General features: G+C 45.7%; 1 pseudogene; it reads right to left on the bottom strand.

Annotated features, from left to right (window-relative positions):
- Window positions 1-3,157: 3,157 nt before the first annotated feature.
- On the bottom strand, window positions 3,158-5,466 carry LOC125546990 (annotated as a pseudogene).
- Window positions 5,467-11,898: the final 6,432 nt, after the last annotated feature.

The raw sequence follows: 11,898 nt of genomic DNA, 5'->3' as shown, positions 1-11,898 counted from the left end.
GGGTTCTCACTTTTGATGGCAACTGACATGTGATGACATGGCAACTGGATTTGATGCACCATGTCACCTACATTTTTTTTGCCATGCTGCATTTGACATTTGGGCAACCACGTGGCAACTGAAGTTGATTCAACATGGCAACTGTAGTTGCTGTCACATGGCAAATATAGTGCATTACACATGGCAACTGGATTTGCCACGCCATGTCGCCTGCATTTTTTGTTTCCATGCTGCATTTTTTCATACGGCAATCACATGGCAAATGGAGTTGACATAACATGGCAAATGTAGTTGCTGTGACATGGCAACTACAGTCCAACTAGATGGCAACTACAGTGCAACTACATGGCAATTGTAGTTGCTACGACATGGCCACTGTAGTTCGACAACACATGGCAACTGCCCCACTTTTTCTACCTACATCTCACATCATGCACCCTATCTTCTCATAATCCATCTGTTTTTGATTTTCTAGGTATCCTAACCTACTTTTTTTTATCATTGCAGCCACCCCTGAGGAGATTTCACCGTCACTTGACGAAGCTTACCGCATGATTGAGGAGGCAGCATTGCAGAGGAGGTCCTCACGAGGGCAAGGGCAATCAAGTTCCAATGTGCCTGCAGATACGATATCTGAGGATACCATTAGGAGTGCCACTCCTGGTTCTGTGAGGCAGCAGAGGGTAGTTCACCCACCTCCCGCGGAAGACTACGAGCCCGAATTCAGGGCCACTAAGGAACAGACCCAGCTGTACGATATCGTCAAGCGGTTTAGAAATGCGAGGGCCAGCAGCAAGCACATGAAGGAGCTGAAAGCGTAAATGACCACACCCCATAATCTCTCATTTTTCTTTGCTCCTTTTTTACCATTCATCTTCTTCGTACTTTCTATACACGATCCGCTTACTTTCATATATTTTTTTACTTAGTAGGCATGATTATTCCATGTCATATCGTTTTCATACAGCTTATGTTTGGACAGAACCAAAGTCATTCAATGCGGAGCGACGTACGTCGAGCTGGGTGATCTTGCCGAGTCCGTGAGGCCAAACGGTAAAATGTCGACGAATGTAGTTGCATGCGGGATCGACTACATCAACAATCACACCGATGTGTGTGCCGACAAGATAATCATGCGTTACAGTGTGACCTGCAAAATATGGGATGGTGACTTCCACCACAAAATCTTGAGGAAGAATTTTGCTCAACACGGTGAATTCAAGCTCACACTGAAGAAATATGTGAGTACTCCTTCCCTGTCTGCAATGTTTTTTCACATGGTGTGGTTTTTTGCCATCATCTGCACTTTGTGTTTATGTGGCAGATGTTTTCATGTGGCAACGGCTGCCGTGCACACTGACTTCTTGATTTTTGCATCCCGTGCAAACTATGTGGCAACTTGATAGTAAAATACATGGCACATTTTGTTCATACATGGGCGGCAACTTTCTTTCAACTACCCCCACCCATAACCAAACATTCTACGTGATTCTAATTTTTTTGTCCCTCTGTTGTTCTTTATGTGAACTCTGCTTCTCATTTCTTCACTTTTAAATGCAGGTCATGTTCCCCATGTTCCAGGAGCTTGCACCACATGACCCACACGACAAGTGTGGTCACCACTATGCGATCTGTCTTGACCTGAAGAACCAACGTTTTGAGGTGCTTGATTCAATTCGTTCGGAAGCTGATGCAGACCTTACTACGCATGCTGAATTCTTCATTAACAACCTCAAAGAGACATGGAACCGTCACTACGAACATTCAAAGGTCCAGATCAGGCATTTCCCGACTGAGTATGTGGCGACTGCGAAGCAAGGGAACACGTAATTTCTTCCTTTCTTCATGTGCCATTTACATCAATCCAACCCCTCTTTTGTTGTCACATCTGAATTGAAGTCTATCTTTGTTACGACTGTCCTTTTTGCGTGTTAACCTGACTCTTTTCCTCGTGCAGGACAGACTGTGGCTTTCACGCGCTGGAATACTTTGCAAAGTGGGAAGGCAGAATTGTCCCCCCTATCACAGCTGCAACGGTCGTTGAGCTCTGGAAAATCTACACATGGAACTGGTTGACGATTGAAGATTTCAACAAGCGGTCCGGAGCACGCGAGTTTGTGGAGGAAGCTGTCAAGAAAGTCATCAAGAAGTACAAGTGATCACGTGGCGTTACACACCGGACGCATACCTTACATTCTGTTGCCGAGGAATGTAAGGTACTATCTCTTTGTTTCTCGTTGAAAACTATGTTTGTGTGATATGTTATGACTGCAACCCCGCGTAGCCTAACTATGTAGTGGTGGTGTGTGAGCGACATTTGAATAGTTTCTGTAATATATGTGTGGACATGAACCTATTTTAGGCGTTACAGCAGATATGTTTTTATGTTTGTCATTATTACAATGGTTTCATCGTTTCTAGCACCGGTTTGCTGTTTCGAATGCGTCTATGATGTTTGAAAAAAGATGGCAAATGTAGTTCATCAGACATGGGTAGTGAAAGTCATCGTCGTTTTTCATTTTGGCTGTTTTGTTTCTTCTTTTTCATCGCTAACTGCACCGGCTAGCATGGGTAGGTTGATCATGTAGCCACAACCTTTGCTGCGGTTTATGCACGTTACGATTTTTCCAACTTGTTTCCCATACATTTGCACACAACACACTATGTGTCTCTAAACCGCGTCGATTGTCATGGAAATATATGCCATGCAGAGTCATTACAAATACCATGGCATATTTTCAGTACAGCTAACATGGCAGATACAGTACAAACGACATGGCAGATCCAGCATAATTAACATGGCAGATACAGCACAACTAACATGGCAGATCCAGTACAACTAAAATGGCAGATCCAGTACAACTAGCATGGCATATTTAGTATAAAATAGCATGTCATATTTAGTATAAAATAGCATGGCATATTTAGTATAAAATAGCATGGCAGACCAACTACACATAACATGGCAGATTAACTACACATAACATGGCAGATTAAGTACCCATAACATGGCAACTACATTTATCCATTCAATGAATTTTCCTTCCACTTCTGATGCCCCTCAAGAGTCATTCTCCCAATTTTAAAAAAAATCTCATCATCTAGGGTACAAAACAAAATGTCCACAAGGACCATGTCACATCGCCCCAATTTTTGCTCATGGATTACCCGCCCCTTTCTTCGTTTTCTTGTGTTTTGCTTGGATCTCCAATCCCGACTTGTACCTTATCTCTCTTGGACGACCCTTTGTGATAGAACGGGGTGGGTTCCTGACCTGGGTCTGTGTGCTTGCTATTCCAGATCCTATCTTCGAGTTTTCAGATGATGGCCCCGTGGATGAAGGCACACTTCATGTGTGGGGGAACCGGTGTAAGGCTTCCTCAGCTTTCCTCTTCTTGATCTCATCAAGCTCTCTTTTCAGTGCCTTCCTGTGTTTTTTTGCGACTCTCGCTGTCTCATCACTCTTGCACGCTTCATCAATTAGCTCAACATAGTTCTTTGTTAGCACAACGTGCCTCACGCCTTCCATGGTTGACTCAGGTCTCTCGTCATGCACAGCTAGAACTGCGTGTGTTGTCTGCGGCGCCAACGCGTCGTCAGCGTCCCAAGTCCATCGCCGCCTTATGAAATGGCGGGGCATCCGTGTCACAACGTTCATGTCCATTACTTTTAGTATGTGATAGCACACAATGCCGTCCCGTTCGAACTTGCAGCATTGGCAGTAGTACTTGCCTTCACCTATCGAGGCTTTGACGAAGTAGTTCCTTCCTTTGTCCAGGTCTTCAGGTTCTGAATCTGACATGCCCAAAATAGAACACACCTTGAACGTATGTTCGTCCACCTAGAAAGCCGTGAACATGCTGGCACGCTTTATTTCTTCCTGGAATCTGCAAGTTTTGTGTGTTTTCAGTTAAACTATCGTGCGCTCTTTTCTTGTACCATCTTATGTTGTCATGGAAATAGAAATACATTTTGTTTGAAGATGGCAAACATAGTTCATTGAACATGGCAAATATAGTACGTTGAACATGGAAAATGAAGTACACTAGACATGGCAAATGCAGTACACTAGACATGGCAACTGTAATACACTAGACATGGCAACTGTAGTACATTTTCAACTGGACATTGTCATTTTTCCACACCAACATTCCCCAATGGAAGCACATTGCATAAAACATGGCAACTGCCCTTTTATTTAAACATGGCATCTACAGTTGAGTAAACATGTCAATTGCATTTCAACAAACATGGCAGATGCATTTTATTAAACATGGCAACTGCATTTTGGCATATGTGTCGCCAATATAACATTTTTTTCCAGTTGACATTGGCATTTGCATGCCAACATGCCCTAATGGAAGCACAGTGCATTAAACATGGCAACTGAACTTCATTCAACAAGGAAAATGCACCCGAGCAAGCATGGCAAAACAGAATTTCCATTGAACATGGCATCATGCAGCTGAGTAAGCATGGCAAACAGTATTTCATTAAACATGGCAACTGCACATCATGGCAACTGCATTGCACTCTATAAGGCACCTACTGACTTGGTGCTTTTTCTGCAAATAAGACTGTAACGCAACTGACTTACTTGTTAAAGATCTTGTTGGTGTATATCTTGCTCATTTGCCTCTCTATCGGTAAATACGTTAGCAATTTTGGCTGCTTTAGTGCCGTGGTCGCTTCTTGCTGTAGCTCAGATCCCAGAATTTTTTGTTGCAAAGCTGTGTACTGCTTGGCAAACTGTAGCAATGAGTTGCCAGGGCTGACGTACCGCTTCAAAACAGCATTGAACCCCTCGCTGCGCTGCGTAGTCTGCAGAAAGGGGAAGAAGCACTGCATGAAGTAGGCCGGCACCTAGTACATTCGCTTCTCCCACAGGCTAACAAGAGTCTCGTTGTCTTGGACTTGATGTGTTTCAGTCATGGCCATCCAGCTCCTTTCAAACTCCTCCACCGTCAAGTTGTGGTCCACGCACAGCTCGAATGCCTTGTGCAGCTCTGGACGGTCAGCAAAGAACGGTCCTAGCGTCTCCTCAGCCTTCTTTATAATCTGCCACCTGCAGTGCCTGTGCACTGCCAACGGAAAGACCTCCTCTATGCCTGCACGCATGCTGAAATCTTGGTTTGTTATTATGTTCATGGGAGCAAGTCCATCCATGCACTCCAAGAAGGTCTTGAACAGCCAAACGTACCCATCCGTGTCTTCGTTCCGGACGAGCCCGCAGCCGAACTGCAACGACTGATTGTGGTTATTTATTCCTATGAACGGAGCGCATGGCATCTTGTACATACTGGTGAGGTACGTCGCGTCGAATGAAATGCAATCTTGGAAATGTTTGTAGGCTCTCCTTGCAGCACCATCCACCCAATACATGTTCCTGACACGGTCCTCATCGTCCAACCTTATCCTGTAGAAGAAATCTAGATCTTCCTTCGCTTTTTCATCGAAGTAGGCCATTGTGGCCTCTATGTCTGCCAACTTGCTCTCTCTACGGTACTTGGCCTGTAGGTTTGTGACGTCAGCTGGTATGTACGGCATGCTACTCAGAGTCCCCTTTTTGCTGTGGATGAGAGATAGTATCTGTACCATTCTTGATGGACCGACGTTACAATCATGTAGCAGCTTTACGAATTGCCTTTCGACGGGGGTGAACCCTCTGTGGGCAGTCAGAAATTTTACCAGGTCGAACTTCTTTATGAGTTGGTGGTTGTGCTCGTCAAAATATTCATTGACCACTCACTATGCTCCATCTACGTTTAGCTTACACCGGACAGGGCACTCAGTCTTGAGAATAATACCTCTCTTTCGTTCCGGAACGACAGGCGCAACACCTTTCCCCTTCTTGTTCCTCCGTGCCTTGTGGCACCTCATCTCACCTCTGATGTACTCGTTAGTTTTCTTAATTTTCCTATGGTACTCGGTGTTGACCGCAAATCCATGGAACTTTGCATATGTCTGGTAGTATTCCTTTGCTTGTTCGAACAATTCAAATCTCTACCCAATGTACGGTGGCTGAGGTACCACGATCTCTGATTGCCCACCATCTTCATCCCCTTGTGCGTCGTCGTCAGTTTCATCATTCACTTCAGTATCGGCGGCAGTTCCATCTACTTGAGTGTTGCTAGTGCTTGTGTTCAAAGGGGTGCTTGTCGGCATTGCTGGAATGATTGCCATTCCTGACTCTGACTCGAAATTGTTTGCGGCATGATTATCTGTTGGCTGGTGGAACGCGTCTTCCGTGCGCTCAGAGCTCCCCGCCGTAGATGTCCCCGCGCCGCTGTTCAGTGTAGTTGTAGGCCCTGTAATAGAAAAAACAGGTACGAGAGTAAGATTTTTGTTTGGATAACATGTGTATCGCAACGGATCACACCATCTTCGAGTGATTTGGCATGACATCATTTCAAACAGCAAGCCGTGAGTCTGCGCGTGGACATGTATGGCAGCTGTAGCTGTCCAGTCATGGCAGCTACTATTCAACAAACATGGCAACTATTTGTTTTTCCTACAAATAACTACAAATAACAAATGGCATTTGACCATCTTGTGTGGTCCGTGACACCATAATGACGTGCTCCACCTGCAATTTGTGAAGCTTGCCATGAGACGTTTGCCGGGTTACCACCAGCGTAATAACCTGTAAGCATAGTAGTGGTTGGTCAATTCATGGAAAATGCAGTTTTGTGCTAGCACGGCAACTGCAGTTGCCCCTGATGTGGCAACTGCAGTTTTACTGGCATGGCAACTGTAGTTGCATCGGTATGGCAACCACAGTTGCCATGGCATGGCAAATGTAGTTGCACTAGCATGGCAACTGCAGTTGTTCCTCCATGGCAACTACAGGTGTCCAGGGATGGCAACAACAGTTGTCCAGGGATGAGAAGTGTAGTTTTTAATTCATGGCAACTGTAGATGTCCAGTCATGGCAATTGTAGTTGTCAAGTATGCTCCTTCTGCTAATTGAGCATCCGCAACTTCACTTTTTTTATGGACTCACCTGTGTATGACGTCGATGGCAGGTACATGGGTGCTGCCTGATGCCACGTGCTGCATGAAGGCTCTGCATTTTCACCCGTGATAACTCGTGAGTCCTTTTGCCAGTTTTTTTGCATGTTCATTTTTCATGTCCACAGCAGTATGTGCTCTTTTTTCGTTTTGCATTACCTTGATTAGCCATACTAGCTAGTTGAAGTTGGCTGCTAGCTAGTTGAAGTTGGCTGCCCGTACATTTGTCAGTGTTAGCGCCTTGTGACTGAACTTGCCACGGGGACCCCCTATGAGTGTTTTGGTCATAAGAACCTGCGAAAAAATGACAGTGTATGACATAAGTAGAATGTCATCTTCATCGTTGCGAAGATGGCAACTGTTCTCTTCTTTTGTTATCACGCATCATACCTATGCCTGCATACTGTTCTAGTAGTGGCAGCAACGGCCCTGCAGAGATGAGTTGACTGTACTCTGATGCATTCCAAGGGGGCGTTTTTGGCCTTTGAGAACCCCAAGCATCAGCACCATCTTCGTGATTCATTCTTTCCGTGTCTCGCTTCTTTCCGATGTGTTCTCAATCACTGGATGAACAAGAAGGCATCAACAATCCACAAGAATTGCATTCTTCTGCTGCTTGCACATAGAAGATAGGGATGGCAAGCAACAGGTCAAAATAGGTGGCAGCTACTGACAACGAAAGGTGGCAACTGTCGTTATACACAAGTGGCAATTAATTTTTCCCACCCCCTTCATTCCAAAAATTGTCCTTCCTGCCCCTTTTTAGGGATTCCTACTCACCCATTTCATACTCAACTACTTGCGTCAATTAAATTATGAACTTAAGTTAATGTCAAACGTAGTACATGGCAGATCTGGTGTATTCTGCCTGGCAATTGCGAATATACACTGAACCATGCAGTGTTCTACCCCTATAGCATGGACCCAGTACAATATCGGGAGATTTTCAGCCTTAAGGATGAGAAGGATGAGATCGGGAGATTTCACCTGGTTTTAGATGATCGTCTCTGGAGGGCTGGGTTGGAGTGCGGGGCTGGGGGTGGGGAGGGTTGGGGTGTGGTTTGCGGTGGGAGCGCCCTACGGATCTGCCCTGGTTGCCATGGCAACCAGAGATGGCCGGCGACGGAGGTCGGGGTTCGAGAGGTGGGGGATGATGGCGGCAGACGAGAGGGGATGGATCGGAGGCCGGGAACGGCTGGGTCATGCGGGCAGCGGGTCGTCTGGCCCGGACGGGGCAGTGCGGGCGGGGTTGCCACACACTGGACGTGCGGGCCATACTTTTGTGCGCGCGGACGTGGTCGTGCGGGCCGGTTCCCGTCCATGCCACACGAGGCGTGCGGGCGGGTTCCCGTCCATGCCTCATGTGTGACAGTTATTCAGACCCTTAATTACCACGCGGGAGAGAGGGAGGAGACCCCATCCGACGCGACGCGGTGCCGGAGGCCGGAGTATTATTCGGTAGTAAAAGATGCCTAAGTTTTTTTTTTGAACACAGTACAGACGCAAGCGCTCATATAAACGCACATACACTCACCCCTATGAACGCACACACGCACACCCTATCCCTATGAGCACCTCCGAGAGACTGAGCCGGCATATCATCTTGAGATTTTACGAAGTCACCATAGGCACCTCGTAGTCGACGGGAACGTCTCCTCCCACTGAAAGCGTATCGCCGGAATTCCTGAAATAAATTCAGAATAAATGTGAGCACCAGGATTTGATCCCTGGTGGGTTGAAGATACCACTGTCCACCTAACTATCTCAACCAGAGGTTGGTTTGCTAAAAGATGCCTAAGTTAACTCGATCTCGCTTTGCAAAACCCTAAACCGGCGGCGGCATGTGACGCGCTGTTGTCGAGCCGGCCAGCTATAGCAGGACGGGTGGCTGGCTGCCCTGTGCTGTGCGGATCGACAACAGTCCATCGGATGGTAGCTTGCTTCAGTTTCTCTACCACCGGTGCCGGTATATCATGTGGTGGCATGGCGCTACTGCCATGATGTTCTTTTCTTCTTTCTTTTTTATTATTATTATTAGATGTTCTTTTCTTCTGGGGAACGTGACAAGATGGCAAAATGCATGATGTATGGTCTCTCTCACCGAACTTTGCTGTGTAATCCCTCCGTCCCATGATGTTCTTTTCTTTTTGGGAGTACTCCCTCCGTTCGGAATTACTTGTGTCGAAAATGAATATATCTAGAATTAAAATATATCTAGATATATCTATTTCTGTGACAAGTAATTCTGAACGGAATGAGTACATGGGAATGGGACGATGATGCGTACAGAGAATGGTGTCCCTCCCCTTTCGGCTGTAAATTGCAAATAGTAAGGATGTCCGGCCAGATCATCGCTTCACTCAAGGGAAACCGAAGCTAGCTAGAGTCGCCGTGTTTGAGCCGCCGCCGTTCCCGATTCCTAAGGCGCCAAATAGAGTGCAGTTTTCTTTTTTTCAGACAACAATTGAGGGTAACTATTTTTTTTGGTGAGTTTTTTTTTTTGGCAAACAGATTTTAGCACTGTAGTGCTAATCTGTTTTTTTCTTTGTTTTTTTTTGGCCGCTTCTTCTATGTTTTTGTTTATGTGCGTTTTGGGGCCGGTTTTTGTTCCATTTTTTATTCTTTCATTTTTTATTTCCTCTTTCCTTTTACATTTTACATTTAAAGAACTTTTTATTTTTCAAAATTCGTGATTTTTTTCCCAATTTCATAAACTTATTTTCCAAATTCGTGAACTTTTTCAAATGCACGATTTTTGTCAAAACTCATGAATTTTTCGAAAACTTTTTCCAAATTCATCAATATTTTTCGATTTTTTTATTTTTTTTCTCAAACTAGCAACCTTTTTTCAAGTATATGAACTTTTTAAAAGTTTGATGAACCTTTACCAATGCTATGATTTTGTTTTTCAAAATCATGAACTTTTCTTCAAATACATGAATTTTTTCAAATTTGTCAATATTTTTCAACTTCATAACATTTTTTCAAATCCACAAACATTTTTTCAATTTCATGATTTTCTTGAAATCTGAGTTTTTTTCCGAAAGGTCAATGGTCAACCAGTCAGCTGTTGACTGATACATCGTTGGCTGGGCGAAGGAAGCACGTGGGAGCAACGACCGAGTGATCCCTGCTTTCCGGCGTGGATGGGCCGGCCCACGCCAGCGAGCACGTGAGCGCCTGTTCACTCTACGGTGCTTAATGTGTTGAGAGCTCCCCCATTCTAGTACAAGGCGGTCTTCCCATTTTGGACGGTAATCGAAGGCATGTTTTGCAAACATCCCCATAGATCCACGAGGACAGCCATGAGGACGCCATCGTCTCGTCGTCCCAGCATGGGACGATGTCCAAGTCAACGGATAGAGAAATCTCAGAGTCAGATCTGTTTCCCGACATGCCAAAGAAGGACAGAAATTGTCGAAATAGAGCTCGGGGCAGAGTGGCTAGGGTTTGGTAAGGGATGCGCACAGGGACAAATATATGTGGGGTCTGGTGGGCCAACATGGGCCGGATCCGACGTGATGGACGTGTCCGGGCCTCCTCGTATTCGCTCTAAATTTGGGCTAGATATGAGAGGCGCCGCTCGGTGTAGACGTACACGGCCGGTTGGAGGCGCCTGGCTGGGTCACTTTTGTGACCATTCACTAACCGGGTCATTCGCCCGAATGTATTGGGAGCGTTTGAGGAGTCCGGTTGTAGGTGCTCTAAGTTTTTGTATAAGAGAAGAGAAGTCCTTAGTTTCTCTCGTAAAAGCTTCTTTGAAACAGTCCATGGTCAGGTTAAGGGCCTCCTTGGGGTATAAAATTAATCACTTGATGAGAAGTACATTGGATGTAACGCCCTCGATGCGGCTATATCTCCCACGTGTCGAAGCACGACTTAGAGGCATAACCGCATTGAAAGCAATGTCGCAAGTGAGTAATCTTCACACAACCCATGTAATATATAAGGGAAAGAGATACATAGTTGGCTTACAATCGCCACTTCACACAAATACATAAATAAAGCATTACATCATCTAGATACAATCAAGGTACGACTACGGAACCAAAATAAAAGAAGACTACCCCAAAAGCTACACAGATCCCCGATCGACCCCAACTGGGCTCCACTACTGATCAATTAGAACGAAACAACATAAAGGACAAGATCTTCATCGAGCTCCTCCTTGAGCTTGGTTGCGACATCTGCATGGTTCAACGGCACCTGCAAGCTGGTTTTGGAAGTATCTGTGAGTCACGGGGACTCAGCAATCTCACACCCTCGCGATCAAGACTATTTAAGCTTATGGGTAAGGTAAAGGTATGAGGTGGAGCTGCAGCGAGCGACTAGCATATAAGGTGGCTAACATACGCAAATGAGAGCGAGAAGAGAAGGCAAAAGCACGGTCGAACAACTATGATCAATAAGTGATCCTAGAACAACCTACGTCAAGCATAACTCCAACACCGCGTTCACTTCCCGGACTCTGCCGGAAAGAGACCATCACGGTTACACACGTGGTTGATGCATTTTAATTAAGGTCAACTTCAGGTTTTCTACAACCGGACATTAACAAATTACCATCTGCCCATAACCGCGGGCACGGCTTTCGAAAGTTCATAACCCTGCAGGGGTGTCCCAACTTAGCCCATCACAAGCTCTCACGGTCAACGAAGGATATTCCTTCTAGCGGGAAGACCCGATCAGACTCGGAATCCCGGTTACAAGACATCCTCGACAATGGTAAAACAAGTCCAGCAAGATCGCCTGATGCGCCGACATCCTGAAAGGAGCTGCACATATCTCGTTCTCAGGGCAACACCGGATGAGACATCCTACGAGTAAAACCAGCCCTCAAGTTCCCCGAGGTGGCCCCGCAGTCTACTCAGTTCGGACCAACACTTC

This window comes from Triticum urartu, chromosome 3, assembly GCF_003073215.2.
Source record: "Triticum urartu cultivar G1812 chromosome 3, Tu2.1, whole genome shotgun sequence".
NCBI lineage: Eukaryota > Viridiplantae > Streptophyta > Magnoliopsida > Poales > Poaceae > Triticum > Triticum urartu.
The sequence above is the reverse complement of the archived record's forward strand: the minus strand, read 5'-3'. Positions and strand labels throughout refer to the sequence as shown.